Here is a 6,629-nt window from a genome sequence, read left to right as displayed (position 1 = left end):
GCGATTGGCCTGCTTTATGGTCCAGCTCTCACTTCCACACATCACTACTGGGAAAACCATAGCTTTAACTATATGGACCTTTGTTGGCAAGGCGATGTCTCTGCTTTTTAAGATGCTGTCTAGGTTTGTTATTGCTTTTCTCCCAAGAAGCAGGCGTCTTTTAATTTCATAACTGCAGTATCAAATCAAGTAAAACAATGGAAATAAGATTAAGTAAAACAATAGACATACTTCACTAACGGACCAATCACGTCGGTTCTGTCCCGTCCCATCCCGTCCCCACAACAAAAGTCCAGGCTTCTTCTTTAGTGATCAATCGTAGCTGAGTAAGATTGTCTTCCATAAAAACGCGCCGGGCTCCGGAGGGTCGCGCAGAGCTTCCTGAAGCCTGTATTCGCCCCATAGGATGCACACACATTTCCCCTTCATTTTTGGAGGGGGAAAAGTGCGCCCTATAGGGCGAAAAATACGGTACATAATAACCAAAATTCCCAGTGACTCCCTCACATAAAATATAATATCTAAATTACAACAGCTGCATAATCTTTTGCATTTCATGGTGAAACCAGAGTTGTTTTCTTTCTAGCAATAAGGACCAGAGGTAACTGAAGAGTGTCCAGCCCAAAGCAAGAGGTGGCATATAGAATCATAGAATTGCAGAGTTGGAAGGGACCCCAGGGGTCATCTAGTCCAACCCCCTGCAATGCAGGAATATCAGCTAAAGCATCCACGACAGGTGGCCATCCAACCTCTGCTTAAAAACTTCCAAGGAAGGAGAGTCTACAACCTCCCGAGGAAGACTTTTCCACTGTTGAACAGCCCTTATTGTCACAACATTATTTCTGATGTTGAGACTGATATCTTTTGCACTTGGATTTTTCACAATACAAGGTTCAAGGTGCCCTCAAACCTTGTCAGTGTGTGCCGCAGTTAGGTCATTATGACACCATCGTACTTAAAAACTCATCTACGCCTATTAATCCAGAAGCAAATAGTAATCTACAGGTAAAGCTCTAGTTAATAAATTTGCAAACGTAAGTATATTTGAGAGTGCAGCACTGAATTCAGAAGAGAAGAAGAGTTTGGATTTGATATCCCGCCTTTCACTCCCCTTCAGGAGTCTCAAAGCGGCTAACATTCTCCTTTCCCTTCCTCCCCCACAACAAACACTCTGTGAGGTGAGTGGGGCTGAGAGACTTCAAAGAAGTGTGACTGGCCCAAGGTCACCCAGCAGCTGCATGTGGAGGAGTGGAGACATGAACCCGGTTCCCCAAATTACAAGTCTGGCTTAACCACTACACCACACTGGCTCAGGGATTTTTTTGGCATAGGGGTCCATCTTTGTGCACCTGTAACTGTATCACCTATCCTGAAACCACAGGAAAGGATGGGCCACAAATCTAAATGAACAGACTTAACCCATATGAAGTTGATTTCATCCTGCCATAAGATAACAGCTATTTTAAATACCTCCTGCGAAAAGGCAGCCATCTGCTTTCTGAAAAAGCAGCTGATGAGTAATCCAGCCTTGAGGTTTCTATGGCAGCCAGTTTCATTGCCTAGGTGATGGAGCATTTGTGTCAAGACTGAACCACAAACCTTGAAACTATGAATACAGTATAGGCCAATTGAAATTTCTTAAGAAAAGGCAATGTTTGCTTCTGGACTTGACAGATCTGCTTTTGCCTTTGCACTCAACCCACGTAATCACTCAACCTCAGATGTTTTCAGCTTAATAATAATAATAATAATAATAATTTTATTATTTATACTCTGCCCATCTGGCTAGGTTTTCCCAGACACTCTGAGCGGCTTACACAACATATATAATAAGGCTTAAAGCCTTGGATCTCTTTGCATAACTAAGGGCATCAGTAATGTCAGCACCAGTGTCCTAAAGGAAGTGGGATAATGGGGGAAATATGGTTCCAGCACATCCGAATCCTAATTTGAACATTCTGGCAGCCGTATTAAAATCTGCCACACCAAAGGGGAATTTGCCAAATTTCTGTATGCTCAGTCCAGAGGAGTTCAGATCAGTGGCTGGCGGACCTACCTTTGGGGGCCCCTGAAGCTTGAATTACCATGGGGGCCCCTTCGCAACCAGCAGTGAGGTCTGGGTAACCACTCTTAGCTTCTTCAATGGAATTGTTCCTGGACACATCACCACACCTTTACAACATCTGTGTGCTCCTTCATGTGCTCTTAATGTGCGAGGGAAGGTCTTCTAATCTCCATCCCCTGATGTAACTAGAGAGGGATGAATTTCAGTTTCTCATTTTTTCTGTCTCAAGATCAGTTCACAGTTCTGCCTCAATCTGCAATGTTAGTTTATTTTAAAGAAATAATCCTTATGAAAATTTGCCAGCATTTAGTCCTAATTTCTCCTAATATATGCATTTTTGCAAACAATTTTCCCCAATATAATGCATTTTATATGTTGTGCTCACTAATACATGCTTTTTAAAGCACACTTTCCCGTAACATACACATTTTCCTGCAAATTATTTGGTTGAAAAACTGCATCAGAAAATTCTGAGAGGTGCAAATTTTGAAGGATAGCTGTATTTTGGATCACATATTGTTTTGGAAAGTATGAATTCGTTAAGTTCTCATTAACATTCAAACCAAACTTCTCCCCCATCTTTACATGCAACTGAACAGATATTCTTCCTTTGTTAGTCTCATTTTTTGTTGTCCAACTGCAAAGCACCAAGCATATTGATGGTGCTATAAATAGCAAAAAATAATGATGAAGAAGCCTTTTCATTATTGCCTTGCCTCTATCGACCAGCATTATGTTTCTCCTGCCCACAAGAATCAGGTTGGAGGCTGGATGCTTAACTTTTCAAACCTTTTTAACAGAAGTGGTTTTGTATTGGATGTGCTGAGTCCAAACTCATTTTTAAAAATCCCAAATGGCTGTATGTTTAATGGCCAGTGCCGGATTTACGTATAAGCTAAACAAGCTGTAGCTTGCACCCCCCCAACATACTTCTTCTTAATTGTATTTCAGTTCAACAATTACTTTGATAAAATACATATTTTGTTATGTGCAAATGGCTTTAGATACCTATTAGGTCCATAAATTACCATATAGCATATATTCAACACAAAAAACAGTGACAATTTGTTGTTGACAAAGGACAGCTGGACATATAATGGGCCCCCTTACCTTCAGTAGCTTAGGGCCTCATCAAACCTAAATCCAGCCCTGTACACAGCTACCATACTGGATCCAACATGGTCAATAATTTCAGTTTTGCTCCTGTTTTCAGGGATTGGGCAACTTCAAGGTTTTGTGGCTTAGGGGAAATGAATTTGGAGTTGCTGCCTGATCTCATAATGATCTCGAAATGCAATAATTTTTATGCAAAATAGCCCCACATACAGTGAAAAAGTAACAGTTATACACTAAAGTGTTTTAACTGATGAGAAAACAGACTTGCATGAAAACAGCAGTGAGGTCCTTTAATAGATAGGAGAACCTAACCATACTGAGGAATGGCTGAGCAAACAGAGCTAGTCAAAATTCGTGACTAAGCAGGTGGAGTTTGTACCAAAAAAGAGAGGCTGTTTGTGGCCTAATTCTACAGATTTGTAGATCTATAGATTCTTCCTACAGATTTTTATATACCACCCATTCTCACTCCACCCCAAAAGCAATCCATCCATTCCATCCAGCTGAATTGTGTGTCAGAGATACAGGCAGAATATAAGGCAATGACACTTCGTCCACTCAAACGTAGCAGGAAACAAATGATGAATAAATGCTACCCCACTTCTTTTTTGTCAGATGTGCAGCACTGAGATCCCCGCAGGGATGGCGCCTACATGAAAAGAGGTGAGAAGGCATTCTGCTTTGCTTACTATGACCTCTTCTCAAGTTACCTAAAGTGCCTGATTGTTAAAGCAGTAATTTGAGCAATAGTGTCCCTTGCAAAAAAAACAACAACCCTAACCTGAGTACAAAATGCAGAGTCACCTGTCTGTTCCACACACCAAATAAAGCCTATTAAAATTCTGAACCAGAAATGACTGAGGTTTGTTGTTTTTTTACCAGAGAGCTCTGCAGGGTTATTGCTAGCATAAAGACAAATGGATATGGTCATGAGGGAATTCGTATCATTTTGAGGGGGAGAGAATCTCACCAAGTGACTGATGATGCCTTTTAATTATGCCTGTTTTGAAGATCTTCTGAGGAGAAGGAATGTTCCATGTCTCTTGGAATCCAGCAACAAATTATGCTGTGGCGACAGTTGTCAAAGGTGACATAACCACTATCTGCTGTGGGCAATAGAACCATCAGTGCTTCATTTTCAAATAACATCTGTTCACCCAGAAAACTCATCTTCAACATGTCGAATGTTGTTATTCTCTTTACAGGGCCATTACAAGCCCATGGCTCAAGGACATTGGCTATGTGCTGCAAACCATGCACTTAAAGAAGAAATCCCGGAAACTTGATTTTGCAGTTCCTGGGATTCTTTGGGAGGCAAATGCACTTTAAATGTCTGGTTTGTATGCAGCCTCAAAAATCTAGCATTCAATGTGGATGCGGAGCTAGTCCTAGCAGAGAAAGGGAGAGAGATGGAGGCAGGGTTAAACAAGGAGAAGAATCTGCATTTATTTCATGTACAGTAAGGCACGGAGAACAGAGGCTTCACAAAATAGGTGGGTTTTTAAGAGGAATTTGAAGCGAGAAAGGTCACATCACACAGGCATTCTGGTAGGGCCTGCAAGACTGTTCCACCAGGCCTTTGGCCAGGGCACAGCCTGACTCCCTCCTTTGGCAATCCTCACAGAACTTCTAGCCCAATGGTTGCCATTAATTTGATTGGAATTCATTTTATAATGGAGTGATTTTAGAATATTTTATCATTTTACTGTTGTTAGCCGCTCTGAGCCCGGTTTCGGCTGGGGAGGGCGGGATATAAATTATTATTATTATTATTATTATTATTATTATTATTATTATATGCTTCCAGGCATCAGGGGCAGCAAGGGAGAAAGTGCAGAGTAATTTAAGTGGGGAGAAGATCTTTGGACAGGTGATGAGGCAGAGCTATGGCAGGAATGTAGCAGGATAGCAGAGCCACATAGGGCTTTGAAGGAAAGGATGAGGAACAGTGGAGGGCTGGCGCCCATTGAAACTGGTAGGGGCAGAAGACAGGAAAGTCAACAGTAGGTGGGGCCAGAGCCAATGAGGGCAGAGCCAATTCATTCTCATTTCATTGCCATCTTCCTCCCTGCTGTGTTCTACAACACAGGGATGTAATTTTTAAGAAATGAATGATTTTTTAAAAAACTTGTGATAATAGGGTTGCAGCTTCCACTGGGTCTTCCTGGCTCTCCAGACTTTCCCTCCCACTTTCCCATCCTTGGGTCCTGGAAGCAGTGTGGAGACTGAAGGAAGTGTGTAATAACTGAATAATGTGGGTAGCAATATTTTGGAAAGAGAAGAATCATAGAACTGCAAAGTTCAAAGGGACCCTGAGGGTCATCTATTTCAACTCCTGCAATGCAGGAATCCTGCCCACAGCTGTTCCTGGGTTGGCTCGAACCACCAACCTTCTGGTTAATAGCCAGATACACTGACCCCTTGCACCACAGGCTGATATATTTTCAGTCAACAGTAAACCCCATACAGTAGCTCCCAAGTACAGTGGTACCTCAGGTTAAGTACTTAATTCATTCCGGAGGTCCGTTCTTAACCTGAAACTGTTCTTAACCTGAAGCACCACTTTAGCTAATGGGGCCTCCTGCTGCCGCTGCGCCACTGCCATGCGATTTCTGTTCTCATCCTGAAGCAAAGTTCTTAACCTGAGGTAATATTTCTTGGTTAGTGGAGTCTGTAACCTGAAGCATATGTAACCTGAAGTGTATGTAACCTGAGGTACCACTGTATTTGGATATTTATTTATTTATTTATAAATGAAAAGTAGACAGTTATTGTGTGAAATTGTTCTGTTGTAAACATGTAGTTACCATAAATGCCTTGCTAAGTATTTGCATTGCTGCATGTGAGCCTCTATTTGGACCTGCCCTGTTTTTTGTTTTTTAAAAAGCAAATGATCAATTCAAATTTATCGGATAATCTACATCAAGAGGAGCTGGAGACATTCGACTTTCTAATTTGGACCCTTCCCGCTTTCTGCAGTACTGATGCAACGGTAAGTCATATTCCCAGCGGGCTTCTTAAGCCAGGAGATTTTCATAGTCAAGGTCAGTGTGTTTCCCTCCGCTTCAGACTTCCTTTAATGAATATAACTGAATTTTAAACAGCAAATGCAATTAAAATCTGTCACTTTTTTAGGTGAAGCGGTCAATAAGGGAAGCGTCGGGCAATGCTGACTGTCCTTGATCCAAGAACATCAAAAGAAGATGCTTGACTCTTTCATGAAACATGCAGACACATTAATTGTTTTGGCCCTCTGTTGAAGGCGAAGAAGACTCCCCGCCACCCAACATTTTCACTTCACAGCCATCATTTACACGTTTAATAGAGCTTGCTCCTGCCTGACCTTGAGAGACATTTGCGGTGTTTTTTGGCCATTTTGCCCTCAAAAATGGTTTACTGTCAGCCTGCGTTGGCCTCCTCACTGCAGCCAGAATCCATTATAAAATTT

Source organism: Podarcis pityusensis (genome assembly GCF_964106645.2).
Source record: "Podarcis pityusensis genome assembly, chromosome: 5".
Lineage (NCBI taxonomy): Eukaryota > Metazoa > Chordata > Lepidosauria > Squamata > Lacertidae > Podarcis > Podarcis pityusensis.
Note: the sequence above shows the minus strand (reverse complement) of the source record.